This window comes from Haliotis rubra, unplaced genomic scaffold (assembly GCF_003918875.1).
Source record: "Haliotis rubra isolate DU_JTF1 unplaced genomic scaffold, ASM391887v1 Scf1071, whole genome shotgun sequence".
Classification (NCBI taxonomy): Eukaryota; Metazoa; Mollusca; class Gastropoda; order Lepetellida; family Haliotidae; genus Haliotis; species Haliotis rubra.
This window is the reverse complement of record NW_025764972.1, coordinates 254,022-276,328: the sequence shown is the minus strand read 5'-3', so window position 1 is coordinate 276,328 and position 22,307 is coordinate 254,022. Positions and strand designations below refer to the sequence as shown.

Below are 22,307 nucleotides of genomic sequence, written 5' to 3'. Positions count from 1 at the left end.
GGCTCGCATTTCGAATCATGTATATTCAATGGCAATAGTATTTTTAGCGGCACGCCTTTTGGATAGCACTTCAGAGTTACCTCCCTTGGTTGGCTTTATATTGTTTTGACTTCCGTCTTGTGTTTATGGTTGTCTTCATGAATGTTCTGAGAGAATAATGATGGAGCCTAGCTTTGCTAGAATGCCCGAGAACTGTGTAAGAGCCATATCTAGGCTGGTTGTTGAGTAGTGCGCCCAGATTTTTCACATGACTGGATTTATACACATATGTGGATTTATACACATCTGTCTGCCATCATGAAGTTGTTCAACGTGCTTGTCTATTCAGCTGCTGTAAACAACCTTCAATCAGTGTATCTGCTCTCACTGTAAATGTCAAGAGTTAATATTTTATATTTGTGACCCAATATTTTAGATTTGTGACTCAATTGCATTGTATTAGAGCATGAAAATGGATGGCGCTAGAGCGTCGGGCCTATACCGGACCGTTGCGGCACTAAAGAACCCCTCGAGGGGAGTCACGCCGCAACGAGTAGGAGGGTCGCCGAGGTGAGCGTCGAAGCTTGGGGCGCGAGCCTGAGTGGAGCCTCCTCGGGTGCAGATCTTGGTGGTAGTAGCAAATATTCAGTCACGCCGCATTCTTTATAGTTTGCTCATTGTTTGTTCAATATATTATTAAATCTTTTAGAATTGTCTGTGTTCTATTTTGCTGGTTCAAAAGGGACTTTTAAAACCTTTGTCACGGCAAATTATTAACGATAACAAAATTTGGGGGCTCGTCAGGGATAGAATTCATTTGACATTTCAGACCTTTTGTGAAATTTAATTCAAATTTCTGCAATTTTGCTACAAGTTAATTGTGAAACCAGCAAAATGGTGTTTGAACTTGAGAAATTTCTTAAATCCCCTACCCCTGAGGCAATCATTGACTTGCGCAAATCAGATTTAGTGCAAATTTCTTCACATTTTAAACTTGAGGCCAAACCTGCTATGAGGAAGTTTCTGATTTGAAAATTGTGTTAAATCACTATAATGATGAGGGAGTTTTCGGACATCAAGTTTTGGAAATTTTTGAAGACGAACTAATAGGGATGGAAATAGAAACAGAAAGACAAGGAGATAGAAAGGAAATAGAATTGAGAAAAATTGGAAATTGATGAAAGTAAATAGAAACTTGACAGAGAAATTGAGTTGAAAAAGCAAGGAAACACTACTCCTGCCTCAAACCATTCTTCCTCTTTTGACATTGCAAGGCATGCCAGACTGGTACCCTTTTTAATGAGAAAGAAGTAAACAAATATTTTCTACATTTTGAAAAAGTTGCTGAAAACCTCAAGGAGCCTAAGGAGTCATGGACTATGCTACTGCAAACAATTTTGAAGGGTTAAGCTCAGGATGGTTATTCAGCCTTGTCGATACAAAGTTCAGACTATGATCTTGAAAAGGACACTTTTGAAAGCTTATGAGTTAGTGCCTGACGCTTATCTTCAGAAATTCAGAAACGTAGGTCAGGTACTTTCATGGATCATTCTTTTCATGAGGTAGAGGCTGATGACTTGTCTTCAAAGTGTAGTAACCCATCAGGTCTTCTTGATAAGTCTGATAGTTTGTCCGGTGGTGATCACATTCTTTCCAGAGAGCAGCTTATTAATGCGCATGGTGAGGATGTTGAATTGCAGAAGTTGGCTAGTAAGGCTGTTTCTTTCGAGGAGGTTAGCAAGGTTCCAGTTTGCTATTACTTCAAGGATGGTGTTCTGATGAGGAAATATAGGTTGGCGGACGTTCCCGCGAAGGATGACTGGAAATTGTATCATCACATTGTGGTACCAAAATTATTTCGAAAGCATGTACTTTCACTGGCACAGGAAATTCCCATGGCAAGTTATTTGGGTATAAACAAAACTTGTGAGAAAATTTTGTCTGTCACATTTCTTTTGGCCCAGTTCGAGACAGGGTGTGGCTGAATTTTGCAAGACCTGTCATGCATGCCAAAAAGTTGGAAAACCAAATAAAAAAACTTCCTACCACTCCTTTGAAACTTTCCATAGAGTTATCATTGATTGCGTTGGTCCACAACCTGAGACTAAGTCTGGTAATCTGTATCTTTTCACCATCATGTGTTCTTCTACGAGATTTCCTGAAACAAATCCGCTTCATAGGATTATCGCTCCTGTGACTGACAAGGCTTTGATCAAGTTCTTCACCTTCGTTGGTTTGCCAGATGTTGTTCAATCTGACCAGCCCAGGGATCTAATGCTATGTCTTAGGTGTTTCAACAAGTCATGTACCAGTCTGGTATTGAGCAGGTTAAGTCTTGTGCTTATCACGCGGAGTCACAGGGAGCTTTGGAGAGGTTTCATCAGATTTGAAGAATATGATCAAGACTTATAGTCAAACAGAGAAAAATTGGGTTGACGGTGTGCATTTGTTGCTGTTTGCTGTCAGGGAGTCTGTTCAGGAAAGTTTAGAGTTTAGTCCCTTGGAGCTTTAGTCATAGTGTCCGTAGCCCACTGAAACATCTAAAAGAGCAATAGCTCAATCACAATCCTGAGATCAAGCTTTTGGACTATGTTTCTACATTTTGGAACAGACTTTCTAAAGCATGTGAGTTGGCCAGACAGAATTTTAAAGAGTCACAAGTAAAAATGAAAGAAAATTATGACTGAAAGTCAAAAGAAATAAATTTCATTCCTGGTGAAAAAGTGTTCAAGTTGACTCACAAATCAATTAGGCATATGTTCGTCTATTTGTGTATAGAAGCAAGATGAGGCCCACTCCGTATCATTGCAAATTCATACTAATCGAAAAAATCTGTGACTTGCGGCAAGAAAGGCATAACCACGTATTGCGGTATGCACGTGATGTTGATTAGGAAAGGTCACGTGAACTACACATGAGATCTTCGTGGTGTGGTAGTTAAATATCCTTATTGTTTGTGTAAAGCCCATGGAGTGATGTTTAAGCTTATGCATGACAAGAAGAAAGATTATGTTCACGAGTGTCGACGACTTTGCAAAATATGAATATAAAAAAATATAATTTAAAAAAAAAAAATAGGGATTCGATCCTCACATAACCGTGCTCACTGGATTACGATCCAGGGGCCTTAGATAGCTTGCCAAACTATGCTCTCTGTTTACTCAAATATAACATATGTTATGGCCGCTAAACAGTATTTGAAGGCTCATATTAAATACGTTGAAGGTAACAACACCAGCCATTTATATGGATTTCCAATGTTGACGTGAATGTTATTACGTCGGATACTCGAAGTTGACCTGGGGCGGTGGGGTAGCCTAGTGGTTAAAGCGTTGGCTCGTCACGCCGAAGACCGGGGTTCGATTCCCCACATGGGCACAATGTGTTAAGCCCATTTCTGGTGTCCCCCGCCACATGGGCACAATGTGTTAAGCCCATTTCTGGTGTCCCCCGATATTGCTGGAATATAGCTAAAAGCGGCGTAAAACTAAACTCAGTCAGTCAGTCGAAGTTGACCTGGAGTACCCCATAGAATTACAAGAGCCACACAACAGTAACTGTTATCTGCTTGCGCCCGAACGATTGTATATATACGTCGAAAAACCTGTACCAAACTTGATGGATAAAGCCAAATACATCATGCACTTTCGTAACCTGCGGCTGTACTTGTCACTGGGTATGAAGCTAAAGAAAATGCATATAGTTCTTAAGTTGTTAAGTCCTTGAATCGAACCTTACATAAGACTGAACACGGAGTTAAGAAAGCGAGACATTAGTGATTTTGAAAATAATCTTTTCAAACTCATGAACAACTCGGTATTCGGCAAAACTGTGGAAAAGTTAAAAAACGTGTGGATGTGAAGTTAGCTAGTTCTAATGAGGAAGAACGACTTCCTGAAAGAGAGACTTCCATTCTCGCAGATGGGCGAGCGAGTTTAAATTTTGAGTTTTCGAACATTTTTAACACGTTTTTTCATCCTTATCACATATTCGTGACAACTGCATGCTTAATTTTTGTCAAAACCTTTGTCGGGAGGTGGTCACAGTGCAGAGAGTTTCTGGACTTTTCACTAAACTATGACGTATTAATAGTGAGTGAGTGAATTTAGTTTTACGCCGCACTCAGAAATATTCCAGCTATATGGCAGCGACCTGTAAACAATCGAGTCCAGACCATACAATCCAGTGATCAACAGCATGAGCATCGTACTGCGCAAATGGGAACCGATGACATATGTCAACCAAGTCAGCGAGCTTGACCATCCAATCTCCCCAACCCCCACCCACCCCGTTAGTCGCCTCTTACGACAAGCATAGTCTCCTTTTGTGGCAAGCATAACTGTGGCTTTTTTAGATCGGCAAACAAAGGTCTAACAATGAACATTTCGGCACTTATATTAAGGTTTTTACCTTCTTTGTAAGAAAAAAACGAGTGTATAGTTTTAGGTATTGATATTAACTAATTTAAGAAATCCATTTAGTTTCACATAATGGAAAATGTGAATTTTTAGTGTACACTGCCTCTTTAAGTTGACTGACTGACTGAGTTTTGGTTTTACGCCGCTTTTAGCAATATTCAAGCAACATCACGGCGGGGGACACCAGAAATGGGCTTCACACATTGTGCCCATGTGGGGATTCGATCCCGAGTCTTCGGCTTGACGAGCCAACACTTTAACCATTAGGCTACCCCACCGCCCCTCTTTAAGTTAGAGCAATCTATCGTTGTTGTAAAAAACAAGACAAGAACCGCGGAAATCCTCGGAAGCAATAATATCCATTTTACAAGTATTTATTATTGATTATTCAGTTCTTTCTTTCTCACCCACAGACCCATTATATATACACAGTAAAAAAAGTGTTGCACCCCCATATTACAACTCTGGTTACGTTGGCATATCCAAAACACCCGAATAGGATGTTGATGATAATCATTCTGCTAGGACTTGGTGTTGAAGTCATTATGTTTTCGTAGTGAAAACGATCTCTTAAACGTAGCAACCTGCACGCGAATATCATTCTTCATGATTTTTGCAAATTGCATTATGCTCATGTGATGAATCTTGCCTATTAAAATTGTTTGACCTACCTTTAGAATACAGCACCACAAACTTTAAAAATACGTCATAATACCCTTTTACGTAATGTAATGTGATTTTGTTCGAAAACACGTTCTCGAAACAATGCCCTATGACGCCTGCATGGCAACACGGTTGTCTGGCTCAGCGAGTGCGTATAAGCTCAGCTCACTGGTGTTTCATCTCTACGAGCAATGCCATTGCATAAGCCCAACGATGTTGAGAGTTTCCAGTAGTTGTATACCGGCGGATGAGCAATATTTTGCAAGCACCAGTTTGAAATATGTTTCTTTTTTCACTAATACGCTCATATTTATTTGTATTAAGGGGTGCTGAGGTGTTATGTTTTGTGTATTTTGTATTTTGTATTTTTTACATTTACATATATAGTTTTGTCATTCAGTAATTTGCACTATTACATAGAAAAGTGTTTTATAAGTATTTTATTTTTCGAAGCGGTAATAATGCATTACACTAGACACGTCAGTCGTGTTTGTGCCGGTTCGGTCAATGCATTCTTTTTATTATGATTAATTCAAGGGATTAGGGTTAGGGTTGGGGTTAGGATTAGGATTAATTCAAGTGATTAGGGTTAGGATTTAGGGTTGGGGCTGGGGACCTAATGCAATATAGTAGGTACATGTCCGGTGGTTCGGTCAATGCATTCTATTTATTAGGATTATTTCAAAGGGTTAGGGTTAGGGCTGAGAGTTTAGGGTTTAGGGTAAGGGTTAGGGCTGAGAGTTTAGGGGTTAGGGTTAGGGACCTAATCCAATATAGTAGGTACATGTCCGGTGTAATACGTGAGTACCATTTGTTGTTTTTCCTTTTTGCATTTTAATACTTCTTTTTTTTCACACAAAAACGGGAAACCAAAAACTTCGAAAGTACATTATGAAACGGGTTAATGTAGAAATTTTGGGCTAATGGAAATTGGCCTGGAATTTGTAGCACTCAAGCCTCTTTCACACGCAACATAAATTTTGTAAAGTAATGATTCGAAGGCTAACGCACCCTCGTGCCGTCACTACACATGCTCATGTCTCCCTCGTTCATAGTGCGATCCACATTATCCTTACAGTTTTCCCTACATCACTTTTCTGTCACAAAATCACCGATTTATATAAAAGCGCGACATTCGTGCATGCACTGTGAAATCTACGTCTGACGCCTGACGTCAACAACCCTTTTCAGTTTGAGGCATATCGGCTCATTCCACGCCACACGTTAATTTGTAGATTACGGAATGGGACGAGTGTGCCAAATGGCATCGGATCCATTCGGCAATTGTCCGTAGAATAAAATCACGTCTACCCGTAGCATTCGTAATTGTCCGTGACCAATTCGACTCTTTCCGTTCATTTCCGTGACGTCACAGGAATGACTTGATAAATTTGCACATCGTGTAACAGTGTGGACGTAGGAAAACTGATTTCTATGGATAGTCAACTTCTTTATTGCAATGAGTGCGACGTTTCGGTGTAGGTACTAACACCGTTATCAAGCAATCAGTTTTCCTTCATCTTGACAACTTCTAAAAATGCCTCTCAAAGAAGTGTAGACGTAGCTCAGTCGGTTACACTACAAAAATGACTTGGTTTCCTGAAATCTGGAAACCATCCATATACTGGGTAAATGGGGAATCCAGTTGGCTCCATTCACTGAAACTGAGTAACTGAGTTTCCAACTAGATTCCATTTTGGATTCTTTGATTTTTGCATTTCAGTAAATGGAAACCAACAAGAAACTAAGGTTATAGGTTTCTTGTTGGTTTCCATTCCTGGAATTTGCAATTGAAGGTTTCATGAAATGGAAACCAACATAAAACCAGTAAATGTGGTTTCATGTTGGTTTCCTGTGCACTGTTTTGAACTGATTAGCTCAAAATTTGCAAGTATTTGGCATGAAGTTGACCATCCTGCATCCAGTTGGTATCCATTTATTGAAACTGGGTAACATAGTTTCCTAATAGAATCCATAATGGATACTGTAAACTTATAGTTCCGGTAATGGAAACCAACAAGAAACTATGGTCATGCGTATACTGTTGGTTTCCATTCCTGAAACTTAGTTTCGAAGATTAACTACTTTCGTATTATATTACATTATCAGTAATTGCGTAGAATAATTATGAGGTCTTAAAATTCAAAATGAATATGCCTGGGGAAGGTACAGCAGATTTACATTTGAAAGAGTACGTAATTTGTAAGATTGCTTAGATGAACAAGAAGAAAGATTACCCCAAATAGTTGTTGACGTATTGGTCAACTTTATATTTACCTGTTTTTGTTGAACCAAGATGTTGAGTGTGTGGAAAGAACTGGTATTGTCGGACACCAAATCACTATACTGTTAGAATTTTGATATATGTGACACATGAAGTATTTCACTTGTGTTCGACAATAACTGTGAAGTCCGACAAGCTTAGATGAACAATCCTCAGTTATCAAATTTTATCATTAATTTCAAGCTTAATTGTTATTAAATACCAATTATTTATCGTCATTTCATATCATGGGGAATTTTGAAAATCTAAATAGATGGGTGATATTCTACGATGAGTAGCAATTTTCACTGTAGTGATGAAAAAGCTTAAACGTCAAAAAGTGGGAATTTCAGGGAAACTCGGTTTCATTATTTTTGCTTTAGAATGTGAAAGAGTATAAGCATTTAGGAAGTTTAATATAATGTAATTCAAACAATTGTCAATCCGGTACATACATTACGGATTTCTCAACTAGAATAACAGGGAATTGTACTATGAATTGAGGTTGTGAGTAATGTTTACCATTAAAAGCATTTAAAGTTAGTATAAGCTTTGACAGTGAGTTCAAGTACTTGACAAACAATCAGTGTCATGTCATTTGTATGTTGGGGTCTGTGTGTCGGCTTACTTGGGGTTGTCTCGTCTTAACGGGCACCTATTATCAAAATTGAATTGCTGTAGAAGTAATGAGTCGGTAATCCGCGGGCACGCGCGAACTCGTGACATTTTATAAAAGCAATGTTTTTATGTACTGAAATGGTCATGTTCGTCTTTTATGTCTTGAAATAATGTTTTTTTTCATACCTGCCAATCGAAAAGGGATTAGGTATTTGTTATTACCCACAATGCCCCTACACACAATTGCCGCCATTTTGTCACTTGAACTCATGAGAAGTTGTTTTGAAAGTGGGCCAAAGTGTCTCCCGTTTTTAACACAACAAGGAACCCAGCACAATGAATTATTCCTTCGCTTGTCCATGTTATCTGAATCAAGAAAATGGCAATGCGAGTTACACTAGAAGCTTTGGAGGCTCGGGTACGTGAAAACTTGAAAACAGGAGCAGTCGTCGATCGCGGAGGGAGAAAGGGAACATTCCACGACCATGTCAGGTACAGTGTAAATTTCGTGAATTAAGCAATTAGCTCATGTTATGTGTAACGTTTAATGTACATAAGTAGCTAGGACAATAAATATGAAGTTAAAGTTATAGACTTGATGGAACTCGATAAGCAATTGCGTGTCGAAATGTTGGCAAGAGATGGCTTCCTCTACTTAGTCAACTCAAGAACTCGATTGTGATTTGGATCAGGTCACATACGACTAAATGGTTCATTATCGTAATGTTTGAAATATTGTCTTTGCAAGAACAATATGAACCACAAATATATCCAGCAATGTTACGACTCAAGATAACTTCCAAACGTATTTAGAAGTATTCGAATATTATTGCAAGAAATCCAATGATTGGAAGTTCTATTTTAAAGTTTGTTATTGAAAAAACTTTTGATATTTGTTCCACTGAAAACAATTCAGTGGGGGATAGTGAGTCACTTTGCATTTATATGACGGACCAGAATTGGTGCATGGTTAGAGTGAACTTTCAAAATTCTTTGTCTAGTTATTAGAGTTACAAGACAGCCTATGACAAAAAAATCGACAATATTTTTCAGCCAATTTTTAAGACGATATTTATTATGATACTATAATGCTGTTGAGTGGATAAATTGTCAACACAATATTTTTGGAAACTGTTTTTAAAAGGTTTTCAAGTCAGCATAGGATAACCTCGAAAACCCCGAAAATTAGATACCTCGAAAATTTCCCGGTATACGGTAAATTACTGATAATGATATATGAGGTCATTTAAGTTAATCATCTGACGTAAACAATTTTACACTTATAATGTCAAGATATTTAACTCTGAATGAAGAGATGTGGATTTTGTTAGATCCACAAAAGAAGTTTGCAAAGAAAGTTGGATATATAGAACGTTTAATAGGATATGTTGGGGATACATTGATGTACATTTTCAACCTAAAACTATATGAACTTGTTAATTTTGCTTCTTTTGATGTTACAATATCTACACCTTGCAAATTGATATTTATTTTTCTATTTACATGCCTTATTGTTATCAAGAGTACAATATCACTTAGAAAGTTCCTGATTTTCCCCTTAATTTCTATATTTCCAGCATTCCATTTCGGCAGTGTTGGAAAAATTGAAGATGACTGACTGATCTTGACCTGCAACAGGTATGTGTAATCCAAGCCCTTCAGTAAATGATGTACATAAATTTATCCAAATAATGTAAATCCTATGAATCAGAAAAATACATCAAAGTTACACAACCACTATTTTCGTAACTTCCAACTGGAAATATTTTCCACTTATACGCATCTTCTCATATGCAGTTTGCCGGTTTTGGACGAACAAGAGGGTTCGTTCACCTAGAAGACAAAGAAGTGGGAAAGCAGAGGCCTTTGTCCGCAAAGAACAACTAAAGATTCAGATGTATAAGTAACTTCTAACTGTTTTCAATTCTAATGTTACACAGGTTAAAATTTAAGGAAAACCTTATTTGAAAATGTACACTGATATTCCAAAGAACTTTCAAAATAAACACTGCAATGTATAATTAGAAATATGCAGCATAAAAGAGTTTTAAATAGTACATAGTAAAGCGCCAATGTACATAATGTTTTGGTCTGGACATATTTCACCTTGCACACATCAATTAACAATTTAATTACAACACCCCACTAAATAGTAGCTGCAAACACATTGACCTTTTGTACGAAACATGCCCATCCTATATATATGTGCAGAACATTGTGTGTGTACATACTTAATGTACACTGAGGATCATATAGTCCATAATTATGTGTGCAGACAAATCGCTGTCTGCAAGTAGATGGTGTGTAAAATACAAACATGCAGAAACATAAATATGTGAATGCCAACATATCTCTATTGTCAGTTATTGTCATTTTTCTCGCACTAAGTTATATCCTGATCATATATTAATATGCTCTACTCCAAAGACTTGATAATCCGAATGACGAACTAGCCCATGCATACTTTACTATGGGAAATTGTTGTCTTGCACTAAAAGTGCTGTATATTCTTTTGAATGTGATTCATATATGATTGGCTTCTCATTATATTTCACAACGTGTGTAATATTCAGTATATATAAGACTCTTTGTGCCTGCTTGATTACTACAATATAGTCGTTAGTACGAAGTGTTTGAAATTTAGGCCAGTTAGCCTTATTAAAATTCCACCTTGCTGTAGGTGGGTCATCAGTCGGATTTATAGCTGAGAGAATTGTGGGAAATGGTCACTACCACAAAGGTCATCATGGACCGACCATTCAAACTCGTTCTAAATATTTGGGTCTGAGAGTAACAAATGAAGTTCAGAATACGTTCCCGTACCAGGATGTAAATATGTGGCTGATCCATCATTAAATATGCATAGATTAGTTTTAGAAATAAAAGTCTTGGAGTCTTCCTTTATTGTTCATACATATCGGTACTTCCTCACAAAGGGTTATGACCGTTAAAATCACCCATGATAATACAGGGTTTGGGAAGTTGATCAAATAGATCCTGAAGATCGGACTGCTGAAGAACTGAAGAAGGGAAAACATACAAAGAGCAAAGTGTAAAGGTTAACTGTAGAGTAAGACGGACAGCAACAGCCTGAAGATTGCTTTTACGGGGAAACGGGCTATGGATAACACCCTGCCTCACGAGAATAGAAGCACCACCACTGGCTTTATCACCTGGAGGTGAGAATGAATGAAATGAATTGTACAGACGCAATTTAAATCGATGTGTACTTTTCAGGTATGTCTCTTGTAGGCCTCTGCAATTCCATTGTATTAGGTTCATAAAAAAGTTTAGGGAGCTTCAACTGGAGATCGTGAGCGCATGGCAGCCCCACTCCTAGACCCTGTTTGTGAGGAGATATCTCCATATCAAGCGGGTCAAAAAGATTCTGAACCGCCACAGGTGGTGTTATAGGAGAATGTTCTTCTAAATGTTGAAGAGCTCTGGTCTTTCTTCTCAACTTTTTCCCTTTTTTTTGCTTGTGAGGTTAGCAACACTCTGAGTATCTGGACTTGAAGCAATATCTAAAGTTTGTGCTCGTTGGGTCTCCTCAGTCTGAGATGCTGATGAGCGCTGACAATCTTGTGATGATTGAGTCGTGTCATCAAAGGTTAGCTGGGCGTCATTTACCCAAGAGGACTGTCTGACACGAAGTTGAAACAGTTGCTGCTTTTTTAACAGAAGAAGGAGCAGGAGAAGAAGCTGCAGCAGAATATGTGAGACCTGTAGCGGGTCTTGATGGAGCCAGAACCAGGTTTTGGCTTCTATGTATGGGATATTATTAGTGTATATCAATTTCAGGATTTTGTTCTCACATTAAAATTTTGGACAACCTTTCGATGATGCCAGATGCCCACCACTGCAGTTGGCACACTTTATCATTAGTACATTCAGTACTTTCATGAGCTCCACTGCAGCGTGAGCACACTGACTTGCCAGTACAAGACCTCGCACCATGTCCAAGCTTCTGACATTTGTAACACCGGAGTGGATTTGGTACATATGCCTCCACCCCGATATTACAGTATCCAACCTTAAAAATTTGAGAAGGGCAGTAAATCTAAAAGTGAAGAGGTAAGTATTTGTTTTTATGAATGTGGACTATTGTTTCCTGCTAAAGCGTTTAACTGAAGTAACTCCCTGATCTTTCAACTCTGCTACAATCTCTTCTTCTGTCATATCTGAGAGACAACGGGCCCTGTCACTAATGATACCTCTACATGTGTTGAGAGTTTTGTGAACTGAAACAACAACCTGGTTGTTTACAAACTGCTGTAGTCCTAACAGATTAACAGACTGTTACCTTCGTAAGCATTCAATTAAGAGAGAACCGTTCCGGAGACGAGTGACATTTTTTGTCTCTCCGCAGATACCTTGGATACTCGTGGACACGGCAAAAGGATTGATCTTTAAAGGATTCCCATCAGCACTTTCAATGACCAAAAACCTTGGATAGGAATCATTATTTAAATTTGATATCTCTTCATCGGATGAAGAGGTTATGGGACGACGTTTGCTCGTTTTAGATGAAGCAGATTGAGGGTTGGTAGCCATAGTGTAATAATATTATTCAACAACCCTGCTCCCTACCCGCCGTGTGTCAACAAAGACGATATTGCAGTGGAAACCAGACTGCAACACCAGGGTTACTCCAGAACATACAGACTTGAAAAGCCATGACATCTTAAAGAATATGTGCCAGACTGGTTAGGCCCAATTCAAAAGTCTATATAACCAGATTGGCCCATGCGCCACTGCCTTGTGGCATATGACTCTAGGCAAGTAAATTTATCAACAATTTGTATACTAGATATCAAAATGACCAATACTGAATAATGAGTGTGCAAAAATAATTTCAATGCACAGGGTCATGGCGTGGCCAACCGATTGATTGAATCGGGCCCATTCAACCACCCGTCTAGGTAAAGTAAGGGGCTAAGTGGTGTGTTTGGCAAAGGAACACTGTTCCTGAAACCTGTGCCCTCAACCACCAGACTCCCGTCCTCCACCGACACAGGGGTGCAACCCACGGCAAACAGGTTGCCCAGTGCGGAATAGGCCAGCAATGGGGTACTGTGGACCAAATATACCCCGGGTCCACCACGGATGTGTGTGAAGTGTGAGTGTGTGGGATGTGTGTAGGATGTTTGTGAGATTTGTCTGTGAGATGTGTGTGTTTGATGTATGTGATATGTGAGTCGGAGATGTGTTTCTGAGATCTGTGTTAGATGTGTGAGATGGGTGTGAGATGTTTCTGAGGTGTGTGTGTGAGTGAGAGATGTGTGTTAGAAGGCTGTGGTGTGTATTTGAGATGTGTGTTAGATGTTTGTGAAATGTGTGCAACTGTGTGATGTGTGTTAGAAGGGTGTGATGTGTTTATGAGATGTGTGTGGAATTTCTGTGAAATCTGTTTTTGACGTGTGTGAAGTGTGAGGGGTGTGTGGGATGTGTATAATGTTTGTGATATGTGTTTGTGAGATCTATGTGAATTATGTTTCTGAGATGTGTGTGAAATGTGTGTGCGAGATGTGTGTGTATGAGTGTAGGATGTGTGTGTGCGTGTGAGTGTGAGATGTGTGTTTGTAGTGCAGGTTTATGGAGATTTTACATTCCCAGGCATCTCAGATACCATGTCGCAGTTTCAACACGAAAACACACGTACATTCAAAAATGTAACACCAGGTATTGAATCATGCAGTGAGATAAAGTGAAATCGTTTGCACAAATATAGCGACGTAAGATATGCCGGGTATAGTGTACATTGTGTGGTAAGTGGTAGAGTGTGTGCTTGCGAAATGTGTGTGTGTGAGAGAGTGAGAGAGAGAGATGTGTGCATGTGTGTGATGTGTGCATGATATGTGTGATGTGTGTGTAATGTGTGTAGGATGTGTGTGATGTGCTTCTGAGATGTGTGTAGGATGTCTGGGAGATGTGGTTCTGAGATGTGTTTGTGCAATGTTTGTGTGATTTGTGTGAGATATGTGTGTGTTATATGTATGTGAGGTGTGCGTGATGTATGTGTGAGATATGTGTTTTAATGAAATGTGTGAGTGTTAGATGCGTGAGCTATGTGCATGTGAGAATTGTGTGAGAGATGTGTATGAGAGATGTGTGTCTTTGTGAAATGTGTGAGTGTTAGATGGGTGTTAGATGTGTGGGCAGATGAGTGTATTTGTGTGTGTTAGTGGAATGTGCATGTCAGTGAAATGTATGAGATGTGTGTTTCTAGTGCAAGTTTATGGACATTTTACGTTCCCAGGCGTCTCAGATACCATGTCGCAGTTTCAACACGAACACCACACTCACACAATGTATACTGACACACAGCCGACCGGTCCTTGCTTTGGCCCATCAATGACGATCGCCAGAAAGAGTAACAACAAATACCATCCAGTAACATAATACAACATGATGCCACTGGTATTGCACCACGAACCTTCCGCACTCCACGCAGAGCAGCTTTGAGGGGAAGCATGACACAGAAACTCAAATGACGTCATATTACTGGGACTTGACTAGTAGTGTATACAGTATGGACATAGCACTCTGCGACAGGAAGAAATGTTGAGAGTTAGAGATTTGATATCCAGTACATAATGTGCTTTCAGAGAGTGATCATCATACAACAAGCGTCACTATTACCCACTACCATATTGACGAATTGTGCCTGAACCTTGGTCGTTTTAAGTATGAGAGTTTAAGCAAAGGGGTTTATAACCTTTCCGGATTTGTTTCACGACTTGACATGTACAGTATATCCGTTATCTCATTGCACTCACATATACTGTCCTGCCCTACATAGGTTTAAGCTGTTCACCACTCCATCGTAGCTTTGTACATCTGACATGTACACATCTTCACATAAAACTGAGAGAAATGGATGGTTAACAATGCAACTGTTCTCTCACATAACAACTGAGACACTTATAGAGACAATGATACTAGAAGAGTCATAGATGAAACAAGTGTCTTACCTCAAACAGATGTCGCCTGACTGTCGGTATAACTAAGACAACTGTTTGGCATGAGGTTACAGTTGACAATCAGCTGCGACATTGTTCGGTTCGCAGGGACGTTAGGTTAAACATGGGGGAAGTAATATATATATCCGTATCTATCTATCTATCATGTTGTATTATGTTACTGCACGATTTGTAAGCACATTATCTATATATCTAAACAACTGATTTCTGCAGGTGCATAAGCAATAAATATCACATGACGACACGCAGCTTCCATTGTACACCTGAAGAGCCACTGAACGGCGAAAGATCTCGTGCAGATATAAAGGAGATTTGACAAGAAGAAATATCTGGACTCATATTGTATATATCTATTTATATATGTATGTATCATTAATTGTATATGGCCCTTGCTAACGGTTAAATCTTGGGGCTATGACAGAAACCAAATGTGAAACACTGCTGCCAGTGCCACTAGAACCTTGGGATTCAGAGACAAAACCATCTCCTCAACACTGTTTGACCCGACTTCCTATTTGCCAGCAATATTCCAGCAGCTCCTCTAGTGTGCACATTTGACAACTCTAGGTACAATCAAACATGTAAACGCCGACAAGGTTTCAAAATGCCTAAAACTGCTCTGACTCAAGAGTTGTGTGATCAAGGTTACAAAATTTATAGACCCATCTATATAAGCTTCAACAGGTTATATGGTTTCATATGTTTTAATGAAGACCACGCAAGTAACTGGCGGACGAACCGCCAGACAGTAAACATAAGCTCAGAAGCACTTTACAATTTCTGCGTAGTCATCCTGAACACAAGCCTTGGTGGGAGTCACATATCTATTAGGATTGGATTAGGATAGGATACTTATATAGCGCACTTATCCACCCAACTACTAAACTAGTACATGCTCAAGGCGCTGGTACTTCTTTCCCTCGATGATTGGATATTCTCGTTTGTATGTGTATAATGTCCCCACGTTCCGTGTCGGTTAGCTCATATCAGGAAGTTGACTCAAATGACACGTACATTCAAAAAATGTAACACCAGGTATTGAATCATGCAGTGAGATAAAATGAAATCGTTTGCACAAATATAGCGACGTAAGATAAGCTTATATGCCGGGTATAGTGTACATTGTGTGGTAAGTGGTAGAGTGTGTGCTTGCGAAATGTGTGTGTGTGTGTGAGAGAGAGAGAGAGAGAGAGAGAGAGAGAGAGATAGAGATATGTGTGATGTGTGTGTAATGTGTGTAGGATGTGTGTGATGTGCTTCTGAGATGTGTGTGATGTGTGTGTAGGATGTTTTGGGGATGTAGTTCTGAGATGTGTTGGGCGATGTTTGTGTGATTTGTGTGAGATATGTGTGTGTTATATGTATGTGAGGTGTGCGTGATGTATGTGTGAGATATGTGTGTTAATGAAATGTGTGAGTGTTAGATGCGTGAGCTATGTGCATGTGAGAATTGTGTGAGAGATGTGTATGAGAGATGCGTGTCTTTGTGAAATGTGTGAGTGTTAGATGTGTGGGAGAGTTGAATGTATTTGTGTGTGTTAGTGGAATGTGCATGTCAGTGAAATGTGTCAGATGTGTGTTTCTAGTGCAAGTTTATGGCGATTTTACATTCCCAGGCATCTCAGATACCATGTCGCAGTTTCAACACGAACACCACACTCACACAATGTATACTGACACACAGCCGACCGGTCCTTGCTTTGGCCCATCAATGACGATCGCCAGAAAGAGTAACAACAAATACCATCCAGTAACATAATACAACATGATGCCACTGGTATTGCACCACGAACCTTCCGCACTCCACGCAGAGCAGCTTTGAGGGGAAGCATGACACAGAAACGCAAATGACGTCATATTACTGGGACTTGACTAGTAGTGTATACAGTATGGACATAGCACTCTGCGACAGGAAGAAATGTGGAGAGTTAGAGATTTGATATCCAGTTATTAATGTGCTTACAGAGAGTGATCATCATACAACAAGCGTCACTATTACCCACTACCATATTGACGAATTGTGCCTGAACCTTGGTCGTTTTAAGTATGAGAGTTTAAGCAAAGGGGTTTATAACCTTTCCGGATTTGTTTCACGACTCGACATGTACAGTATATCCGTTATCTCATTGCACTCACATATACTGTCCTGCCCTACATAGGTTTAAGCTGTTCACCACTCCATCGTAGCTTTGTACATCTGACATGTACACATCTTCACATAATACTGAGAGAAATGGATGGTTAACAATGCAACTGTTCTCTCAAATAACAACTGAGACACTTATAGAGACAGTGATACTAGAAGAGTCATAGATGAAACAAGTGTCTTACCTCAAACAAATGTCGCCTGACTGTCGGTATAGCTAAGAGCACAACAATTGTGACATTTTCAAGCTTGTCAGATATTGCATGAATCCCCACTACATAGCTATATGCCCGGGTATATACAGGCGACAAAACCATGTTCATATCCATATAGAGCGTCAATCTCCACTATCCAACGAAAAAGGTTCAATTTCGTGTAAAAAGTGCAAAAGCTGTGAGAAAGGTAAATTGATTGAAAGATGTCATTAATAACAAACAGTAATGAGAACAAGATAAACATGCATGGATGTATAGATCTAAATACGATACGGAAGAGTAAGTGAGTGAGTTAAGATTTAAAGTCACATCGGCAATATGTCAGCCATATCGTGACTAGAACTAGTTCTAAATTTATAATACATACATATAATATACAAAACCCTGTCAACGAAGGACAGTAAAACCACTAGATTATCACAGATTGAGTTAAAACTAGCTAGCATATATCTTTAAAAGCAGAAAGTTATTACTGGACAATACAATGTAAAATTGGGCTATAGATCGCCAACAACTGAAGGTAGATCACCATACTAGGGACCATGGGGACTTACAGTGCCTTTGCTACCTGCATGGACCCTAGTTGGATTTACACCATCCCTTCAGCCGCTGGCGATTGTAGGACAAGTTAAGCCGAAATTTAAAGGAACAAATATACTACGTTTAAAAATCGGGTAAGCAAAAAAAATTAACTTTGAAAGTTTTGGGACTTACGTACCCTCTCAGAACAATAATTTTACGCTACTTCAACCCCCTCTGAGGATACAGCCACTAACAATCTCAGTTAAGAATCTAAACTACCAATAATAAATTATGTATCTATTTACAAATCAGTTAACAAGGCTTATCTTCATTAAAATGCAATAATTAAATGAGAACTTATATTACTAAAAAAGATCCTTCTTAGTTTGTGATTTGAAATAGATATCCCTTGTGATGGAATATTCATCACAGTCAAGCAGGACATGCTTGACCGTGATTCTTTCATCACAAGGGATACAAAACGGAGGATCCTCACCTTTTAATAGGTACTCATGAGTATATCTTGTATGGCCAATGCGAAATCGTCGCATGATGACCTCTTCAGATCTGGATTGACAACCCAAGTAGGTGTAACCAATATGGGGTTTTATTTCATATAATTTATTAATACCCACCTGGGTGTCCCACTTCGTCTGCATCAGATCACGGATGTGAGTTCTAATGCTAGCTTTGTAATCAGAGTATGGAATAAAAAGTGGTGTCACAGATTAATTGAGTGCTGCCTTAGCAGCAAGATCAGCCAGTGTATTCTCAGAAATGCCAACGCGGCTTGGTAACCAACAAAAGACGATGTCGCATTGGCCAGTAGCAAGCTCATTATAAAATAATTTCTAATAAAAGTGGATTTTAACAAGAAAGATTTTTAATAGCCTGAAGACCCGAAAGAGAATCAGAAAAGATAATGTATTGTTTACATTTACGGTGTTTATTTATATATTTAAGAGCTATTAATATGGCGTTAGCTTCTGCTGTGAAAATAGAGCTATTATTTGGTAGTCGAGAAGATATTGTTCTGGATCCAATGACAGTGGCACAAGCCACCGCACCACCATCCTTGGATCCATCAGTAAATAAGGATCTATATGTATTATATTTATTTCTTAATTGACTAAATTCGTGTTTATACTGTAAAATGTGGTTAATGTAGAGTCAATGTCTGGCCTCACCAATTGCCAAGGGGGAGAAGAAAGAAGACGAGAAGGAGATATATTCTCCAGCTCAATTCCGGCAGCAGCAATGAGTGGTTTAATTCTGTGTCCAAGAGTTGGAACAAGAGAAGACTTTTTGTTATACAAATCCTCATAAAGAGGATTGAGGACACAGTTAAATGCAGGGTTAGATTCGTTAGAATATAGTTTCGTAATATATTGTAAAGATACTTTTATACGGCGTTGGGTAAAAGAAGGTTCATCTGCCTCGACGTAGAGACTATCAACTGGATAAGTTCTAAATGATCAAAGACAAAGTCTTAGACCTTGGTGGTGAACAGAATCAAGTAGTTTAAGGTTGCTTTTGCAGGCTCCGCCATATACGATCGAGCCATAATGAAGTTTAGATCGCATCTATGATCTGTATAAGAGAAGGAGGGGAGTTTGATCCCTTCCCCACTTTGAATTGGAGACAACCTTTAACAAATCGAGTGTCTTCAGGCATTTAGTTTTAAGGGATTTAATATGTGGCAGGAATGTTAAATGGGAATCGAAAATTAGGCCCAGGAATTTGGCCTCCTTTACAACTTTGATGGGAGTGCCATTTAAAGATAGTTCTGGGTCCCTATGAGGCTTATATTTTCTATAATATTGTATACAATTAGTGTTTGACTAAGAAAATTTAAAGCCGTTTTCAAGACATCATTTATTTATTTTGTTTAAACATAACTGCAGTTGCCATTCAATAGTATGCATATTTTTACCACGACAAGAAATTTTGAAATCATCCACAAATAATGATCTATCAATTGAATCATTTAAAACCGTTGATAAACTATTGATCTTGATGCTAAACAGTGTGACAGACAAAATACCGCCTTGTGGGACACCCTGATCCTGATTATAATGATCAGACAGGGTTGAACCCACTCGGACTTGAAACTGCCTGTCTTTTAAAAACTGTGATACAAAAAGAGGCAAATGGCCTCTCAAACCAAAGTCATGTAAATCCCTCAAAATGCCATGCTTCCAGGTCGTATCATAAGCTTTCTCAAGATCAAAGAAAATTGATACAGCATGTTGTTTATTTACTATAGCATTTCTAACAAAGGATACTAAGCGTACCAAATGATCAATGATACTACAATTTTTCCTGAAACCACATTGAATATTTGTTATAAGGTTATTGGTTTCAAGATACCCAGTTAATCTATTATTCACCATTCGTTCCATGGTTTTACAGACACAGCTAGTTAGAGATATCGGTCTGTAATTAGACGGATCTGTATGATCCCTGCCAGGTTTTGGTATTACGCAACGAAGGAAGAAATTCCATATTTGGTCAAATATATCTAAAAGTGTCATCAGACATGGTTCCGGTAAGTGTTTCAGTAGCTGGTAATGTATATTATCATCACCCGCTGCAGTGTCATGAGCTTGCTCAAGAGCAGTATGTAGCTCATGTAATGAAAACACTTCGTTATAATCTTCACCTTTATTTGATTCGAAATTAAGTTTTGTCTTTCCTGTTGTTTCTGATATCTCTGAAACTAAGGGACATAATTTGCCGATGATGCAAGAGTTTCGCCAATTGTATTTGCAATTTTAGACTTGTCAGTAATTAAATTATCACCATCTTCAAGATGGTGAACAGATTTTGAACCTTTGCCTTTAATTCTTTGAACCATGTTCCATACCTTAGACATTGGCGTGCGTGAATTAATTTTGGAGACATAATTTCTCCAAGATTGTCGTTTGTTTTGTTGAAAGGTACAACGCGCCTTTGCATTGAGTATTTTAAATTTATTTAAATTATGGACAGTTGGATGATGGCAGAAATAACGCTCTGCCTATTTCCTCGCTTTTCTGGCTTGTCTACAACCTGTATGAAACCATGGTTTTCGTACATATGGAGTTGAAGAGGACTTTGGTATACACTCATCAGCTATTTCATTTAAAACGTCAGCAAAAGTTTGAATGGGATCAGTTATATCACTGAAACATTCAGGTCGCAGTGGTGATTTACACATAGTTTGATATCAGCCCCAGTTAGGCCTTCGAAAAAACGGACCAATCAAATTGATTGAATATGTTAGAATCTGCAAGAGACAAATCCAGAGAAGAGTAAGTGCCAGTTGCAGGATGTAGATAAGTGTTTGAATTATCATTATATATGCACAAGTCATTATTAGAAATGAAATCTTCTAGTATTTTACCTTTAGTATTAGTGTTGTTACTACCCCAGAGGGAGTTGTGACCGGTAAGGTCACCCATAATAACACAGGGCTTCGGAAGTTGATCATAGAGTGACTGAAGTTTAGTCTGCTGAAGTGTAGAGGAAGGTGAAATATACAGAGAGCATAATGTAAATGCTACACCCAGAGTAAGTCTCACTGCAACAGCTTGGAGATTAGTTGTAAGTACAACAGGACTATGAATAACATCTTCTCGCACAAGGATAGAAGATCCTCCAGTGGCCCTATCACCCAGAGGAGAAACATAATGATAGGCATTGAACTGACGTAAAGTAAGAGTATCTGTCTGTTTCAGATATGTTTCTTGCAGACAGAATGCTGATGATGTTAAATCCTGAACTAATAGCTGTAGTTCGTTAATATTCGTCCGTAGTCCTCTACAGTTCCACTGCACGATATTAGTAAAATGACCTATCTTTTAGGTTGATAGATAGGGGACCTACCCCTCACTTTTTTTATGGCGACAAGCTATGTGCCCGGGGATGGATGTTTTCTGACACATCCATCTCCTCGAGTGAGCCATATTTATTGAATAATTTTATTCGATTTTCTGAACCCTTGGGTGGTCTGCCACTCGTTTTCCCAGTTCCCGTTCTCGGTTTGACAGTACTTTTTGACTTCAAACTTGTTTCAGAACGAGTCTGTTCTGTAGATTGTGACACTGTGCGTTCTTCATCCTGAACTGTAGATATCATCATAGTGTTAACACTTGCTTCTGAAGTCTGAGTAGATTGCTCAGGCGTGAGAAGTTTAGGGTTATCAGTTTTAACCCAAGTCAGGCCTGTTTGACATTGAATTGACAAAGTGGATACTTTAGGCATGGTTTCGGAAGGTAATCTGACGACTGATGCATAAGTTTCGTTAGGTAGTGTTCATTCCACAATCTTTTTAGCATCAGTAAAGCTAATGTTTTGAGTGAATTTAACTTTGTTTATTTCCGTTTGCTTTTGCCATATTTTACAATCCTTGGAAAAGGATGAATGATTGCCTGAACAATTTGTGCATTTTTTTAAAGTACTATTGCAGTCTTCCGTCACATGAGACGTCTCGCTACAGTGAGCACACGTCACTTGCTT

The 22,307-nt window shown here is 38.9% G+C and overlaps 1 long non-coding RNA gene across 2 annotated transcripts; it reads left to right on the top strand.

Moving 5' to 3' along the window:
* Positions 1-448: 448 nt before the first annotated feature.
* LOC124280036 lies at positions 449-22,299 on the top strand. Of its 2 annotated transcripts, none has more exons than XR_006899557.1 (4): positions 449-627; positions 19,409-19,418; positions 21,953-21,957; positions 22,288-22,299. It is a non-coding gene; the product is annotated as an uncharacterized LOC124280036 (long non-coding RNA). The 2 variants fall into 2 exon arrangements; XR_006899560.1 differs by lacking the exon at positions 19,409-19,418 and adding an exon at positions 7,707-7,717.
* Positions 22,300-22,307: the final 8 nt, after the last annotated feature.